The following is a 19,319-nucleotide window of genomic DNA, read 5'->3' on the forward strand; positions in this document are numbered from 1 at the left end:
AAGATGTGATTTAAATCAATTTAGTTAGACTGGTGCAAAGGTTGTGTGTGGACACTCTATTTCAGTTTAAACCAGGCTTATTTGAGTTTTTCTTAAATCAGGTAGGAACAGGTTTAAGCTAAACTGAAATAAGTCACTCTTAAACTGAAAAAAAAAAGAGTGTCCACATGGGGTTTGCATTGGTTTGAGGTCTTATCTGCACACAAACTTGCACCTAACTATATTGGGTTTTAATTCACACCTTCCATTATTTTGATCCAAGTTTGTGTGTGGACACTCCTATTTAGAAATAAAAGTGTCTCATTCAATTTTGCTTAAGCCTGTAAAGAAATTAGTCAGGTTAAATCAAAATAGGAATTTTATTCCACTGTAAATGTGACCACACTCTTTTTGTGAATTAAAACCATGTAATATATTTTGGTGTAAGTTTGTATGTAGACCAGCCCTAGCTAAACTGGTTCAATTAAACTGGTGCAAGTTTTTTGTAGACAAGACCTCAGATGGGATTGCTTGTAAAATTTGCCTTAAGAAGACAGCTAAGAAAAGCTTTGCGGTAGAACAAAATTGCAAAGAAGTCTTGTTAAAGTAAAAACATGCTCTTCCCCTGACTTTCTTCTATTGTGATCTTCTGGAAGATTCCTGAGACACTTCAAAGGATTCAAACTAAGACATACTAAAAAAAAACCCCTCTTTTGTATAAATGTCTCTGTTGTGATATGGGTAAAGAGGGGGGTTGGTTTAGATCCCAGTTCATTTGCATCTTACACCTACATACATGGTAATATGAAAAATGCTAAAATACATTAACCTTAATGAAACATCCTGCAGTACAGTACAGTCCCCCATTAGCCTAATACCTCAGGAGATATTTAATACATTGGAGTAATTTTCAGTATAACTCATAGGAATTTAGAGACAACACCAGGTTTCAGATCATAGGGAATTTCAGATAATAAAGGTTTAGATAATCAAGATTGTAGACTAAATGTTTCCAACTTAGTTGCCAAAAATTAGGCATCTAAATCCATATTTAAGCACTGATGTAGATGGCCTAATTTTCAAAGGTGTTGCTACCATCATCTCTCTATTGACTTAGTGGAAGCTGCTGGCTCTCAGCATCATTAAAATTCTTATTTAAGTGCTTAAATATGTAGGTATTTAATTTTAGTCATCCAAGTCTGAAAAGAAGTGCCTTAGTGTATTCTATATTAATGTTTTGAAACTGTACACTGGAAATCAGAGTTATAGTCCTACTACAGTGATTGAGGCCAATTACTGTAAACAAGGATAGGGGTTTTTTAAGAGAAAATTGGTGCTTTGTGCAAAAAGAGTTTGTTTTTCCTAAGTAATTTTTCCTACAAACTGTATCAGCTCCAAATACTGTATTTCTGTAGCAAGCTCAGAAAGAGACTAATAGATCAGGGAAGGTCTCGTGTTCTTTTATTTCATGCCTTCTCTCTGCACAGCCAGTATTTCTAGAAGGATCAGGTTATCCCTAGATAATTAGCAATGAGACTGCAGAGGGAACATGATACCCTCTCAAGCCCTTTCCACCTTCCCCCTCCTCCCCCGCCAATCCTCCCTCCAAACTCACACATGTCTTTGGATCTGGTCACAATCTTAAGAGGTAATAACCATAGCCTTGAACTATACTAATGATATCTTGAGTTACGGATTAAATATTGGGGCAATAATGATTGTGGCTGTAGTAATGTAAATAATCAGTCTTGAAATCTCTTTTACTGGAGAGCATCTAACTTTCACATCTGCGATATGAATAATCTAAGCATTTATTTTGTAATGGTACATTCAGAGGCAGCTGAGAGTTGCTCTGCCTGACCCTAATTCATACTAATAAATAAGTAATAAGACTTATGAAATATATTTTCCATTTGCACAGAGATTTCCATCTGAGGACCCCAACACATTTTACATACCTTAATGAACTAATGACAGGTTTCAGAGTAGCAGCCGTGTTAGTCTGTATTCGCAAAAAGAAAAGGAGTATTTGTGGCACCTTAGAGACTAACAAATTTATTTGAGCATAAGCTTTCGTGAGCTACAGGTCACTTCATCGGATGCATTCATCCACGAAAGCTTATGCTCAAATAAATTTGTTAGTCTCTAAGGTGCCACAAGTACTCCTTTTCTTTTTAATGAACTAAGCCTCCCGACCTTCCCAGTGAAATGTGTAAGTATTATTCTACCTATTTATAGATGTGTGAAATGGAGGCACAGAGATTTATGTGACTTTCAAGCTCACTCAAGAAGTATGTGGAAGAGCTTTGACCCCCAAGATCACCATCCTTCATTTCACAGTCTGGAATTCCCTGGTATGAAGGAAAGGCAAGGTGCTCTCGGCTTCCTACTGCCTTGTGTACTTTACCTCAAGAGTTTCACAGATCTGAGCTGCCACAGTTTTACACGGGGAGAGATGCAGTCTCTTATGTGAATGAGTCTCAAGCCCTTGAGGGGTCATTTATAAATAAATGTATTTGAAATTATTTTGTTACTGGGTTTAAATCATCCAGCAATAGAATGAAATAATCTCTCATCATTCAAAGGTGAGGTCATATGAAAAGGGTTTTATTGGCACAAGTATTCAGAAAGTATTGTTTTCTTTTCCTTTCCATACATATATTTGAAACTGTCCAAAATATTTTATTGGTTCATACTCTTACTGGCTTGCCATCTAGCATGTACAGTAAGCTTGCCAACTTTCTACAATGAGAAAAATAAAAATTTCCTCAGAAAATCATGATTCTTATCCCATGGGACTAATGGGGGAGTCACTCAGAATGCTCTAGATCCAAAAATGAGGATTCAATTCTATTTTATTAATAGCATGCAGAGCACTGGAATAGAGTCATAAAACTTGAGCAAATCCCATGTTAAAGCCAACTGGCTGTTGTCTGTGTAAGAAGTGTTACTCCCACTAATTTACAAAAAGACACAAGTCTCTATAATATCAGATGTGAATTTTTGTAGTATGCACAAAACAGGTTCACTACCAATCTCACCTTTTCTCTTTCTATCTTGCCCCTGTAGTCTCTCAGATACTTTGTAGGCTTTAGGTGAACAATCATTGAAGGAAATGAAATATTGGAATACAAACAGACGATTCAGATGATGTTGCCTTGACCTTTCGCTAAGGTTATTTAAATAAGATGCCATAAATAAGTGAAGAGTTCAGAGTATGGCTTTTCAGTCAAGAAAGATTTTATATTTATCTATATAGAAATAAATTCTTCAGTCTGTATTCTACGTCTTCTTTTCTTTTCTTTACTTTTCTTTTCTTGACTCTCATTTGCTTTCTGTCTTTTTTTTTTCTGTTTAACTCCTATGTCACCCCAGCTTACCCATGGGACTGGATAAATGTACATGCCCTCTCAATCAGTTCAGTTGTTCATAATAGAAGTTCAGCTGCTACAAACCTTTGGACAGACAGTCAGCCAGCATGACCTGGTATAGTTTCATTGAAGTCAATGGCATTCGGTTGGTTTCCACCAGTTGAGGATCTGGCTAATTGTTTTGATCAATGAACTAAATGTAACAACCTGATTGAAAAGGAAAGTATTTTTTGCCACTGAAATGAATAACTGCATTCTTGAACCTTTGAGACTCTGCTTTGTCGTCCCCACCCTTTAAATGAAATTTAACCTCACCAACAGGGAATACAATTTTACTATTGAGATCTTGTTCATTGCTCATCTAACCTTCATCATAAAGATAGGACATGATCTCAATAAAGAAGAAAAATAGTGGAAAGAAACAGGTTTGCTGCCACTGCAAAGATTAGAAATTGAGGTCTTTTTTTAAAAACTAATTTAATGTACAACCCCTCAAATGTGATGATTAGCAAATTCTATACTTGTGCAGACACGGCTGCACAATTCTTCTCATTCATTCACTTTACTACTTGGTATTTCAAGGATAGTTTTCCCTTGTAGTAGAAGAGGATAAACAATCCGATATGCTGTCAGCAATGCAAGGTGCAATGACAATTTCTTTCTTCACCGCAGAGGATTCTCCAGCACAAAAGAAACCCACTATGTGCTAGTGCCTATGACTGTAGCAGTCTCTGCAGTTTGCAGTGTCTGAACAGTGGAGGAAAATGTGGAGTAGCGAGTAGGCAGCTGTTTTGTGGATTCTGTACCTCTACATGTAAAAAATCCACTTGCTGGTCTTCGGGGGGGAGGGGGAGGAAACAGGCTAAGAAAATGAAGGAACTTGCAGAGCAAGAGACACACTCTGCTTTCTTGCTGATGGAAAGTTTGTCAGTGTGACCATCTCTCCGGGTTTTATCCTGAATCTCATTATATTTTGCATTTTTCTTAAGGCCCAAACACATGGAATTATGTTATTACTGTTTCTCCATCTGCAAAATGGAGATAATAGTACTTATCCATTTGTATAAAGTGCTTTGAAATGCACTAAAAGCACTAAATGAATGCAAAGTATTATTACCAATATTCAGGGACTTGAGGGTTGTTTCTATTAGGAGGAGAAATTGCTGATGAAGTCAGGTATTTCTTAGGTGTAAAGAATGTAGAGTTCTGTTTCGCTGAACAGTAGGAATTCAACAGCAGCAGCAGACAGTTTCCTTGCTCAATATTCTAAGACTTTTTGTCTTGACAGCACTCTATGCAAAAAACGTTCTCTCTTAGCTTCCCTCACAGTCACTCTCTCTTATCTTTCTCTCAAAGTCACACCACAAGTGCTTCTCTGGCTGTCCTTGACTTTCTGCTTCATTGTGTTTCTCTCACATGCGCACACAGACTCTTCCTCTGAAGCAACATCCAGCCCTCTGCACTTGCCTTCAGCCTGCCGTGAAACAACTCTATCCACATAGCTCTGCTTCTGAGGAACCAGCTTCTGGCTGGCATACCCTGACCTGTGTTACGGAAGGTGGTTGTTTAAGCTATCTTATTCCAAAAAGGAATTTAACTGTGTCTTACCTTTATCCTGGCTATAGGATAGCTATTGAACAACAGCTTCGATAAGGTTTCACCCAACCCCCAGCATAACAGTTCTTGGTTTATTTTATTGTTTTACATGAGAATCTCAGCTTTCATATTTTTTTTAAAAGGACATTTCTAGTCCTCCTGGTTGCAGAGGAAAGCTTGAAAACATAAAGGCTCAAAACAAAGAAGGCAAATAAAAATAACCCAACATTTATTATTTTTAAATCTCATGATTTATTATTTTTAAATCTCATGATTTTTAATCGGTCTCATGATGTTTTGGGAGTTGACTCATGATTTATGAACCATGGAGACTGACAATATTGTTTTATATTTGTTCCTTCTCATTTGTTGTTTTTTCTTTCATCTGAACTAAAAGTAATCTTGAATGAAATAATATGTTTTATTCTTTGTGTAAGAAAAGCATAACAGGAAAATCCACATTTGTCAGCATTAAGCTCACACTAATTTGGGGGGCAAATTTTAGGATAAGCAGCCATTCATACAATATACACTATATGCATTTGCCAAGAGGCAAGAGTTTTTGAAGGAGACATACAGTCACAGAAACAGACTGGCTGTTGTGAAATGGATGGATGGCTGCTAATGATTCACTTAAACAAGTCCTCAGTCCTGATATTTGTCTCTAGCAGTAAATGTTGACAAACTTGAATTTACTCTCCCTTGTTATGGGAATGTTATATACAGGAAAAGCTGTCTTAAGCAACCACCCAAGGGACCAATGAAAATTGGTTGCTGAGTACAGACAGTCTTTAACTGAAGGTCAAACAAAATTACAAAGGCAACCATACAGTACTTTAAAACGGCCATTTAAGATAGAAGGTTGTCTTTAATACAGGTTTCATTGTTTATAATATCACAGAATATGATTATAGTCTGTATTGTTTTGCTTTGTTTTATGTTTTGATGCTCTATATTACAGATGGAAAAATCTCTTCTGGATGTTGCTACTTACACTTTATACAGAGAAAGTATGTTCCTCTGATTGTAGACTTTTGTTATTTCTGACCTGAGGAGCTCAGATGCTATGGTGTTGTGACCATGTAAATACCTGGATTAATAGAGAGGTAGGTAGATGAATGCAAATATTATAATACTAAAATCTAGCAGTGATGCAATATTATATCAAGGCAGCTGGGTGGAATAAACTGGTACATTGTCTCACAAAAAGGAGAGTCATGAGAAGTCCATGTTGAAATCATCTCTTGATTTTTCTACTGCTCTTCGAGACACACTTTCTTCTGCATCAGCTGTTCCTGATGGCCTCACTGAGACAATGCAGGGAAGTTGGGGTCTCCATTATAGTTAAAAAGATTAGCTTCTTGTCCTTATTATCTGTTGGGGTCATGTTCCTTTCACTCAGGACAGTGGGAAAACCAGCAACCTCACAAAAGCCAGCTTCAACTACTATGTTTTGAATTTCAACAGTGACTATCTGAATTTAATATAGCAGAGTATCCAGGGATTGAGTGAGGCCCAGAAAAGGAGAAGGCAACATAAAAATCACTTTTCTTCACTCTGGAAAGAGTCTGAACCTCTTTTGGAAAGGAGACTGAGTCTGTCAAGTATGAAACAAAAACTTTGCCATCACCTGAACTGTTCTTCAGCTGTCTGGAAGGAAGGCTTAGCTCTTCTGTCCAAATACCAATGTTGGGTCCACTGCTGTTTCAGCCTTACATATGATTTTCTGGTCTAGTATTCATGATCAACACATTCTCTCTTGCTCTTCTCCCTTCTAACTCTGTGCCCACTGGCCTCCTCAGGCTTACCAAACAAGCTAAGGTACAGTATATAAGGGCAATAGGCATAATCTTCTGAAGTTTTGATAACATTAATCATTTTCCACCCCAGTTACAATGAAATCAGTTAAATAAAAGGTGCCTAATGTTATTCATCAATATCTTTTAATACTTTGAGTCTAATATAGCCAAGTGTGATTAAATGCCTGTGTAATCTGTTGTTTCTCTTTATACATAGCCTTCTCTGTGTTATAGGAAGTACCACAAACTGTAAAATATATTAGGTTCATAGAAGCTTCATGAATTTGTTGGGTGGGTCCTAAAGAATGCTCGGCAAAGCATCTTTGAACTTCCGTAGATTATCTGCATCCTGCAAATTCATGCAGACCATGCAACAGAGCTCAAATACTTTCCCAGACAACCCTGTTCTGTCTGTCTCTCTGTTCTCTCTCTCCAGCTTTCCATCTAAGGTCCCTGACTTCAATTGGGTACAGGATCAGACCCAGACAGACTTTAGTCTGGCACTATTTAAATAGCTTCAGCAATTTTCTCAAGTAATTTGTAAAAGTAAAAAGTAAGTGAATTGCCCTCATGATAATGGGTTTTCATGTAGAGCTTGATTAGTGGGCCTGGGAAGTATGCTGTACATTAAATACATGAAGGGCAACATCTTCTCTCTGTGTGGCAGAATGTACTCTTATTATGTGTTGTCTATGTTAAGATCACATTAAAAGACTCTAGGTCTGTTTGTCAGTGTCTGTGTGTGGGAGGCTTTTTTTTCTTGATTTAATTGTTTTATGCATTTGCAAATGTATAACAGAAGAACACATAAAAGGGATCATATTGTTTTAAAATATGATTTCATGGACTTTTAGTCACTGTTCATTATTTTATGGCATCTCAGTGCTGATAGAATAAAATTAGAGTGTGAATTATCTCACATTGTCCTTCCTTTCTTGTTCTGTAATTTTCCACAAGAACTTGCTCTATAGCATGTGGATCTGTTAGCAGTGCTAGAGAGATAACTGTGTGGATAAGCTAAGGCCAAATTTTTCAAATGTTTTTGAAGATAGGCACCTAAATGCACATGCACATGGCACCTACATAAATGCCTGATTGTCAGACATGCTGAGCACCAGGACTTCAACTGATTTCAAATAAGGGTGCTCTCACCTCTGAAAAATTAGACCATTTTTATGTAGGTGCCTAAAAATGGATTGAGGTACCTAATATTGGGTGGCCAAGTTTGAAATATTTGCCTAAGTGGACACCTTAAAGTGGAGCACAACAGCTTCCAATAGTGCTTCAGTGTTTTTAATGCCCACGAAATTATGACGGAACAGAATAGATAGAAACCAAAGCTTGCTCTCTTAAACCACAATCTCCCATTTTTGCATCATCTCTCCCCGCTATTAACAAAGCACAACCCCTAACCACCCAGATGCACACCCCATTTTAAAAAGGAGAATATCAACCATGCATCATTTAAATAACAAAATCAGGCGAGATGTCTTCATTTACAGAAAATCCTGTGGCAAAGAACAGGAGAGACATGCCTCAATGTACAATTGGCCATAAAGCATAAATGCCAATAATCCCTCTTAAGGTGAGAGAGTCTCTAATTTATTTAGCAAAACATCTATACATTTTCCACTCTGGCTGACTGAAATGGAGAGTTTTTGACAGAGTTAAAAGGTGTTCCCAAAATGTTCTCCCCAATTTTTTTGATTTATAGCTTTCAAATGTTGGTCTGACTGCAAATTATTGGTTTTATTTTTAAACAGTGTGAACTGCTAAAACATTTCCAAACTGGCATACAAGCTGTTCTCCAGTGCCTAAGGTTTTGTAGAAGGCTATGCTAAAGGGACACAGTTCTGATAAAAAAATATAGAATCAGAAATCTAGGACTGGAAGGGACATCTACTTAAGGGGTCATCTAGTTTATCCTCTGGCACTGAGAGAGGACCAAGTATACCTAGACCAGCCCTGAACCCTAGGTGCTGACTTCCCCTGTTTCTCGCGGGTGCTTGACCCCTCCTCTGCCCCTTCCATGAGGACTCGCCCCGCCCCGCCCCCGCTCCGCCCCTCCTATCCCTTCCGTGACCCCATTCCAACTCCTTCCCTAAAGTACCTGCCCCAACTCTGCCCCCTTGCTGCCAATATTCCAACTCCTTCCTCAAATCCACACCCCAGCCCTGCTTCTTCCTCTGAGTGTGCCATGTTCCCACTCCTCCCCACCCCCCAGAGCATGCTAATGCCGCCAAACAGCTGTTTGGCGGTGGCCAGGTAGGAAATGCTGAGAGGTAGATGGAGAGCGTAGACGTGGTGCTCTCAGGGGAAGAAGAGGTGGGGTGGGGGGTGAGGGGAGCTTGGTGCCAGTGGGTGCAGAGCACCCACTAATTTTTCCCTGTGGGTGCTCCAGCCCTGGATCACCAATGGAGTCGGTGCCTATGGTCCTGACAGGTGTTTGTCCAACCTGTTCTTAAAAACCTTAAATGATGGGGGATTCCACAACTGTCTCAGAAGCTTATATCAGTGCTTAACTATTCTTATAGTAAGAAAGTTTTTCCTAATATCTAACCTAAGTCTCCCTTGCTGTACATTAAGCCAATTACTTCTCATCCTACTTTCAGCAGACATGGAGAACAATTGATCACCATCCTCTTAATATTGAACATATATATAAAAAAACATTCCTAGGGTGAGATTCTGTACTGCACCTTCACGGGGCACAGCACAGAATTCACAGCCTGGTGGAGTGGGTCTCTCAGATCCCTTATGTTTCTCACCTTTGGATTTTTTGAAATGGCCCCCAGAGTAATTTTGGCAGTGGTGAGAAACTGCCCAAGTTATGACAGTCTGTCCTCAGCTGCCTATAGCTCCACTCAGAATCCCCTCAGCAACACTAGGTGCTGCAAACATTCCCCATCCTGCCTCCTATGCTGGAATCTGCAGAATCAGCCCATAATATAGTAGAAATCTTTAAAAGTACCAATTCCAGTGACATGGAACTGAAAACAAAATGTGCTACAGGGAGGTGCCACAGCTGCTTTGCAATGCTCAGGCAGTGCAGAGGAACCATCCCAATGAGATGTGTGGCCCTCAATGGTGTAGAAGAGGAGTCCTTATTAGCAGAGAATGTAGCAGATCACTGTCTACCCACTGTTTAGCCTCCAGCCCAGGGGATGTTCCTGGGAGGAAAGGAGTATGGCCAGGACTTCCCTATTCTGTGTCAATCTCCTCTGTGGGAATTGTCCCTTGGGGTTTTGGATAGTATGGTGCCTGGCTGTCCCCAGTATCAGAAGAACATAAAGGTGCCCTAAAGCCATCTTTGCCTCTTCCCTCCTCAGGGTTGTAAGCTGAACATAGCTCACCCAGGCTAAGGAATCTGGCCACTTGGCTTGGTTTTATGCTTTCAAAGCCTCAAGTGAATATAAACCAACTGACCAGAGAGCAGTATAAGCAATTGCAAAAAAGGCTAATATCATTCTGGGTTGTATTAACAGGAGTGCTGTATGTAAGACACAGGAAGTAACTGTCCCATTCTACTTGGTATTAGTGAGGCCTCAGCTGCTAATGGTCTTCAAATATGTTAAGGGCTGTTATAAAGAGGACTGGGATCAATTATTCCCAATATTCACTGAAGGTAGGACAAGAAATAATGGGCTTAATTTGCTGCAAAGGAGATTTAGTTTAGATATTAGGAAAAACTTTCTATCTATAAGTGCAGATAAGCACTGGAATAGACTTCCCTGGGAGGCTGTGGAATCTTAATCACTGGAAGTTTTTAAGAACAGGTTGGGCAAACATCTGTCAGGGATGGTCTAGATTTACTTGGTCCTGCCTCAGCAAAGGGAGCTGGACTTGGTGACTTCTCGTGGTCCCTTCCAGCCCTACATTTCTACAAGCAGAACATGTAGCATTTCCCGTTACATTGTAGGGCAAATTAGCACAACACAGAATTACCTTGAGGGCTCCACTTTACTATTTATATTACTGGAGTCTGATAATACACTGATCTGGCATGTTGTATAGTTCATATTACTTCAAAGCACTTCAAAGCTCAAAGCACCATTAGAATGTATACAATGGGACCGCTCAACTCTGTGCCTTGAAACTATATGGCTAATGTCACTCTGATGTGTTTACATGTTAGGACAAACTTCTTACAGGTCAGTGACTCATAGTGAATCTGGTGGATCTCAAGAGTCAGGTCTTTTCCCCTAATGGCCACTGGTCTCAGGTTACATACATGTTTTAGAGGTTTTGATCTGTAAACAAACTGCAGACAAAATAACAGATAGTGACCTCAAAGACCTGTTGACAAAAGTCAATGTAGTGGAATTGACCAGAGGTTAAGAATACTCATTACCTAACTCTCTCACAGGTAAATAACTAATGGACCACAGAAGTCTTGACCATTCAGGTGTCAGCTTAAATTATGAACAGGCCAAACTAGTTAAAGCCAAAAGTCATAAGGAATTCCTGATGAAATAGGTTTTGATGTGTAAATACAGTCTGAACTATTTGCAAAATTTCTTCCAATTTAAGTTCTGCATAGAAATCTTTCCCTCCATCCTCTCCTCCCAAGTTGACTTGGTACATGTTGAACATCCAAACTTTACTCTCTGAAATGAATTACTAGCAAATGTATTGACAGTATATAATACTATGTAGCCAAAGGGCTCTTTGCAGAGGATCTGAACTTTATACAAGTACCACATTTTCCATTTTAGAGATCATAAGAAGAACGTTACAGAATTGGCCATTAAACGTGGATTCTGGTCACTTCTGTTCCTCATACCAGGAAGAAATAATGGCCATTTCTATACCAGGGCCTCTAATGGGGTGTTTTTCGGTGTCAATCTGTCCGAAGTTATTAACTTTGTGGTTGTCTCTTAGAAAAAAACATTCAGGAGGTTTGGTGACCATTATGTGCTGTGCAATCTGGATTTGTTAAATGATAGTACCAATTTCTAGACTATGCCAGGAGTTCTCCAGCATTTTCATTTACTTTACAAGACAGAGATCCTCTGATGGACAGCTTTCCAACCTAATCCCCTTACCAATTGGTTCTCAAATAATTCATTCTGTGGCCCAAAAGGAAGGGGTCCATGGACCCCTGGCAACCCACAGAGTGCCAGTTGAAAACCTCTGCTTTATACCTCAGGGAGAATGAATACCACCACAAAAACACTCCCCATGACCAAGCAGAGATGATAGAACACTAGTGATATTCAATAACTTGTAGAAGTTTTAGTAGCACCAATGCGCATAATTTGTATCATTTTGTTCAGTGATCTTGGGTCACTAAGAATCTCTCCTGCATAGAGATAACAACAAAGTAACACTTGCTCCTTGTATCCTCTAACCTCAGATTCTAGCCACGCTTCTGGTAGAAAATTATATTTAGAGAACAACTAGTCCGCTGCCGGCAATACCTGATGATGCTCTCTCTTTTCTGGAGGATGTTGGACACTTCTTACGGTAACTCTTTCCATGGAAATTCCAAAATGGGCTGCAACTAAACTGTGGGTGAACAGAGAACACTGCCTTTGATATGCTGGGCAACCCTAGGCTGGGACAGCTGCAAGGAGCCAGCTCCTGCCTTTGGCCCCAGCTCTTTCTTTCAAAATAATGTAGGGAAGAAAATTAAATCTTCTGGTTTAAAAATTTCTGAAGCTTTTGGGTTCCCAAAGATAATATTCATTGGGTCACCATGAACACAGTTCAAAGTGGATATGAAGATGTTCCGGGTGAGGATTCCTGGTAAACAGGATTTTATTTTATTTTTTAAAGTTCTAACACAAAATACTCTCCAATTGTTAAAACTTATGACAAATCAAATCAGGAAGCTGTCTGTCCATTATCCAATAGCCATAATCTAAGTTAGAATTTGCCATTTCACTTTTTGAAAGATCTCATTGAAAAGAAATGCTCTATGAATTTATATTTCTGAATGCCATGGCATTGACTCTCTCTCCCTGGAATATTGCTGAGTCTGTAATTTGTATATTCAGATCATTTGAAGAATTGAGAAGAAAAGATGAGTGTAGCTGAAGTCTGCATCTCTGTTGTTGTGCCAGCTGTTTGTGCTTTGAACATGCACTTATGGAAGTTCCTGCAAAAGGCATAAATACAATGAAAGTCAAAATAATGAACTCTGATTCATCATGCTTTAGCCAGACTGAGTCAGAACCAGGAGATGGAGTTGCTTGTGTCCTCATGTTAAATTATGTCATTGGAACTCAGATAACAACCTTTATGATGTCAAATCTGCCACTTAAACTTCACTGAGCAAACACTCCTAAATCATGCCACTATCACTAGCTGTGATGACAAAAATAAAGAAATATCGCCAAGCAGTCCATCAACAAACCATGCGTGGCCAGTGCAAGCCTGTGGAGCTCCTGGGGCAACCCCTTAGAAGACCTGAAGTCACCACTTTCCTCCAGTTGTGTGGATACAGAGCTGTTATTTTATCTGTGAAAGCCACAGGTATAGATTAGTGCAAGCTGAGTGCTATCAGGTTTATTTATTGCAAAATTATCCCTTGGAGCCCCACCATGCAACTTGCCCTCCAAGAAATTGATCAGTCCTGCTAAGGAGATCTACATGGATCATTGATTACTCCCCAAAATGCAGGCAGATGGGTGTTTTAAAATTAAATTTACTGATAATAAATGTGTGGCTGGTTGTGTTTGTAGTAGCTACAGAGTGATTGATTTAATCTAGAAACTATAGCAATTGCAAGCAGTAACGTTGAATTTATACTGAAAATAACTAAAAAAATTCCTTGTTTTTAGTTATTTTATATATGATAGTTTCAAATGACTTCCATACTTACAGAGTAGATACTCCCAAGGTCATAAAGATACTGAACTTTGTGAAATGACAAACAGGACAGTAATGCCTTAGGATTTACTAAAATCTTAACGGATGATGCTCAGAAATTTCTTTTTGATATGTAATTCCCAAACCTAACAAAAGACTGATTTCTCAATAAACACTATTTCCAGGCAGTGTGGAATGTCTGGCTGTGATTATCACAGGAGTTAGATGTCAAACTTCTTTGAATTTCAATAGGAGTTGCGTGTCCGATTTTCTTAGGCTCTGAAATTTTAGGCTTTTTGTTCAGATAGTTAAAGTTACTGGTGAGGAAAAAAAACAAAAACAAACTAAAAACAATTTTTTTACTCTGCAATAATTAAACGTTTTGTCAGAATGGAATTTCCTCAATTAAAAAAAATCAATGTTGGGATCACACCTCCATCATAAAAAGTTTCAGCCTCAGATTAGAATTTTTTAGAAAGTTACCAGCATATGAGATCATAGTGACAATCCGAATGCAATTTTAATTATATATTTCAATGCTGGGAAAGTTTGACTAAGAATTATCAATGTGAAAACACTAGGTACCCACAGCATGGAAGTTGGTAGGAAATGCTTTGCTTTGTCACAAGTTTAACAATTGGAGAATATTTTGCATTAGAACTTTTTAAAATACTAACACTATGAAAGTTGTGGGATACCAATGAGTAGTGTTCATTTTTTGTTTTACTTAGAAGTAGATAGGTATGTCCAGGATATCACATTCATTTCAGTTATTCCTCTTTCATCCTCTCCTGGCTTTGCATTATCTCTTCTCCTCTTTTCATTTGCTGTATACTTTGACACTTCTTTTCTTCCTAGGGTGGCCCCAATTTTAACTTTAGCTGCATGGCCCTATAGACCTTATCGTAGCTAGCTAGTAGCTGGGGTGTAGGAATGCTCTGGTTATGCCTCTTCCCACACCCAAGCCCTCCTGTGCTCTAGGGATCCTGTAGACAGGGGCAGTTCAGAGCCATTGTCTCTGTACCTGCTGGACTGCTACATTGAGGAGAATCTTATTGTCCTGACATAGCCAGCATGAATTAGTTGCTTAAGTGTCTCTTTTTCCCTCTGAAAGAAGCAGACTGGATGTGAATGACGTGGTGCTTGAGGCATAGGGCCCTGGCCACTCCAGTGCACTTCCCCCTACACACACTTCTCTTCTTTTTCCCCACCCTAGCTCCACCCTAGCTGCCATGCCCCATTTTGTGTCTCCTCTTCCCCCTCAAGTGAGCATATTGAAGATGAATGAGGCAGCACTAAAGCCCAGGGTGATGTCCAACAATGATAGCATCATGAGAGCGGCTGTAGTGGCCTGATGTGAAAGGAGGCAGCTTTAAAACAGCCTTCTATTTGCATACCACTGATCCATTGATTTGTGGCATTTTAAATTCTAATGTTTCTTCCTGGTGCCAAAGGAAATACCCATTTCTGCTTAAACAAAGTTTTAGCCTGGCTTTACTTTGGCAAAGACTGTCAAGCTTATTAAAGCTAATTGCTTTTACAGATGCCACATTAAAAAGCAATGGAATGGCATACAATCTGGGCCATGGCATTTCCAGTTGAGTGGGGCTTTTGGTTTGCATTACTTGCTGATTATGGCATATTGTGATGAATATTCTTAGCCAGAATCCCCAGGCATTCTCCCACTACATTTCCATTAGGAGAGCCAATGTGGTTAGTCCACCCTACAAAAGAAAAAACACAGTGAGATCAATAGCATTTACATTTTCCTGGTTGTAAGTATTCGGACATCTCTATTCATACTGTCATAATTTTTGTAATGGTGGATGGGTTTTTGTGCCCATCCATTATGTCAATGATACCTTTGCTAGCACTGTGTTGGAACTGTTTATACCAATTTAGGGTATTTATGGGAGTAGTGACATTTATGCTGCCACCAGCATGAGTTTATGTCAGTGTTCATTACATTTCACATCCCATTGTTCTTGTCGGTATTCTCTCTGTCAATGTCACCTCTGCATGTGAAAAAAAACACAATTTACACTGGTGTTGCCACATTTAAAAGATGGAGTGATCATAGGGAAACTCTATACTGCAGGGATTTGGGATCTTTAAGCCACTGCCCCATTCCCCATCCAGCTCCCTCAAAACTTTGTTTGTTTCACTCCAAGCATAAAACATCCCCCAAGCACCCTCAGGCAGGAATCCAAAACTTAGATCCTTCTTCTTCCGCCCCCCCCCCCACCAACCTAGCATCTCCCATTTTCTCCAGCCCCAGACCAGCTTCTGAGACTCTCCTGAATCCCAGCCTCACATACTTTACTTCCTTGTTTCCTGATGGTTCCCCTTTTTGCACTGGGGATTCCCCTCAATCTGATGGTGTAACAGGGCATCCCTGGGATCAGCCTCAGCAACACAGTTACGGCAGCCAACCACTTCTGCTCCTCCCTATCTCCTGTGCCTCGTCTCTGCAGTCAGCATTGGGTGACCAGATGTCCCGATTTTATAGGGACAATCCCGATTTTTGGGTCTTTTTCTTATATAGGCTCCTATTACCTCCCACTCCCTGTCCCAATTTTTCACACTTACTGTCTGGTCACCCTAAGTCAGCAGAGGGCAGGAAGTACCATCTGTGAAGGTGGTGTTCCTCTATGTCCACTTGAGGTGTCCTGCAGTGAGAGGGAAAAATCACACGAGGTTGGGAAGGGATATAGAAATGCCCCTGTCCTCCAAGATAAGTGTCTGCTGAAGTGATTTTTTTGAGACAGAGCTGGAGGAAGAAAACTTCAGGGAATGAGAAATCTTGCCCCCTCACTACACCCTCTCCCCCACAATGCAAATAAAACATGTATGTATTCACTTATATTTTTAAACAGCCTGTAGCTACTCATGGTCATCATTAATTGAAACTTAAGTCCTATGTCCAATGGTTTTGCACAAAACATATCTTTTAAAAGGACATTTTCCTTCCTTAAGTCTATTGGATATAGTCTTTGTATAACCCACACACTTTTTGGGTGTGGTATTCTGTCCCATCTAGTGGCACCAAGACCACATAGAGAGCAATTAATGAGACTGTTCCACAGCCTTAGCTAACCGTCAGTTGGCTTTTAGCTCATGCTGTAGAGCAGTGGTTCTCAAACTTTTGTACTGGTGACCCCTTTCACTAGCAAGCCTCTGAGTGCGACCCCCCCATAAATTAAAAACATGTTTTTTATATATTTAACACCACTATAAATGCTGGAGGCAAAGTGGGGTTTGGGGTGGAGGCTGACAGCTTGCGACCCCCCATGTAATAACCTCACAACCCCCTGAGGGGGTCCTGATCTCCAGTTCGAGAACCCCTAGTGTAGAGGCTCATGCACTTAGCTTCAGAGGTCCCCAGTATGAACCCGCCCACTGATGAGCAAGGTCTGTTGGCATTACATTTGCACAGGATGGAAATTAAGTAATTAAAAGGTTAATTATCACTGAGTATATTGCACATGGATTAGTTATCTTAGAACAGGGGTGGGCAAACTATGGCCCGCGGGCCAAATCAGGGCTGTCAGGGCTTTGGATCTGGCCCATGGGATTGCCACCCCTGTGGTGCCACGGGCCTTGCGTGACTCCCGGAAGTGTCCGGCACCACATCCCTGAGGCCCCTGGGGGGTGGGGGGCAGAGGGCTCTGCGTGCTGCCCTTGTCTGCAGGCACCACCCTCGACAGCTCCCATTGGCCAGGAATGAGGAACCAGGCGAGGGCAGCATGCAGAGCCCTCTGGACCCCCCCGCCAGGGGCCACAGGGATATAGTGCTGGCCTCTTCCAGGAGCTGTGTGGTGAGAGGTCAGGGCAGGCAGGGAGCCCACCTTAGCTCCACAATGCGCTGCTGCCACCCCGGAGCTGCTCCAGGTAAGTGGCACTGGGCCAGAGCTCACACCCTGAGCCCCTCCTACACCCCAAATCCCTGCTGCACCGCTCCTGCCCCCCAACCCCCTTCCATACCCCACACTCCTCCTGCACCTCAACCCCCGCCCTGAGCCCCCTGCCGCACCCCTCCTACACCCCAGCCCCTGCCTGAGCCCCCTTGTACACCCGCACCCCTCTTGCACCCCAACCCTTTGCCCTGAGCCTCTTCCTGCACATCACACCCCGCACTCCCTCCCGCATCCCTGCCCCAGCCCTATATTCATGACCCTGCATGCAATTTTCCCACCTCGGGCCTGTTTTAGAATATACATGGACTAATCTGTGGACTGCAGCCTACCTATTGGCTAGAACAGTGGTGGGCAACTTGCGGCCTGCGGGCCGCATGCAACCCATCAGGGTAATCTGATTGTGGGTTGTGAGACATTTTGCTGACATTGACCATCCACAGGCACAGCCCCTTGCAGCTCCCAGTGGCCGCAGTTCTCTGTTCCCAGCCAATAGGAGCTGCGGGAAGTAGTGGTCAGCATACATCTCTGTGGTCCGCCACTTCCCGCAGCTCCCATTGGCCAGGAATGGCAAACTGCAGCCACTGGGAGCTGCGGGGGGCTGTGCCTGCAGACAGTCAATATCAGCAAAATGTCTCGCGTCCCGCAATCAGATTACCCTGATGGGGGCAGCTTGCCCACCACTGGGCTAGAACATCATAAAACACAAGAAGTTATACCTTGTTGCAACTGATGTTGTAAGCTGTATTTGTGTTTCATTAGTCTACAGCTGGAGATGTGTAGGAGAACCTGAGGACTTACTGGAAGCTGGTTTGAGCATTTTCAATGTGGTCATATCTACACTGTAATAAAGCCCATATTCAGGGACCCAACTGCAACACAGTAGTCCACTGACATGGTTAAAACAGTGGGATCATGTAATGTACACCAAGGGTTCACGATAGATTTATATAAAATAATGAATGGCAGCAAGAAAGTAAAGCAGATGATCCTGTTTGCTCTCTCATAATACACGAACAAGGAAATAAAAAACATTGAAAAGGGCTGTAAACCCTCATACTTCATGGCATAGGTCAAACACTGTCTGATGGGCTTATAATGAAACTTCCCCTATGAACAGGTTATTCCATAGTTGCCCACTATATAGCTTCTTCAGTCTTCCTCTGGCCACTGTCACAGACAGGATATTGGACTACATGGACCTTGGGTCTGGTTTTTTGACTGTAATTCCTGTGTTGTGGGTCTGTCATTTTTGAAATACCATGTAACAGAACCAGAGAGTATTGAGAACCAGGACCAAGGTTTATGGTGCTAAACATGATTGTTCCACTGTTAGCTGGCTGGCTCCCCATGCTGTGTGTTACATCCATCTATTGTCTGCTATTGTATGGTAAGACTGTAAGCTTTTCCAGGGCAGCAACTTTTTTTAAAAATTACATGTGGGTATAGTGCCTAGCACAATGAGACTTTGATCCGTGATTGTGGCTTCTAGATACTATCACAAAAGTATTAGTAGGCATTTATTAGTAATGTTAGGTTTCAGAGTAGCAGCCGTGTTAGTCTGTATTTGCAAAAAGAAAAGGAGTACTTGTGGCACCTTAGAGACTAACAAATTTATTAGAGCATAAGCTTTCGTGAGCTACAGCTCACTTCATCGGATGCATTTGGTGGCATCCGATGAAGTGAGCTGTAGGTCACGAAAGCTTATGCTCTAATAAATTTGTTAGTCTCTAAGGTGCCACAAGTACTCCTTTTCTTATTAGTAATGTTGGGAGCTTTTGGGGTGAGCACAGCAGCTTACTGTTACTGGAAAAGAACTCAATAGAAATTCACCAATCCCAAAAGCA

At 41.0% G+C, this 19,319-nt stretch overlaps 1 long non-coding RNA gene across 1 annotated transcript in view; it reads left to right on the top strand.

Annotated features, from left to right (window-relative positions):
• Positions 1 to 5,458: 5,458 nt before the first annotated feature.
• The window catches only part of LOC122460396, a 29,090-nt gene continuing 15,229 nt past the window's right edge, over positions 5,459 to 19,319 (top strand). Inside the window, exons 1-2 of the long non-coding RNA XR_006281674.1 lie at positions 5,459 to 6,052; positions 7,182 to 7,278. This is a non-coding gene — a long non-coding RNA (uncharacterized LOC122460396). The remainder of the gene's footprint in view (positions 6,053 to 7,181; positions 7,279 to 19,319) is intronic.

This window comes from Dermochelys coriacea, chromosome 5 (assembly GCF_009764565.3).
Source record: "Dermochelys coriacea isolate rDerCor1 chromosome 5, rDerCor1.pri.v4, whole genome shotgun sequence".
NCBI classification, from domain to species: domain Eukaryota; kingdom Metazoa; phylum Chordata; order Testudines; family Dermochelyidae; genus Dermochelys; species Dermochelys coriacea.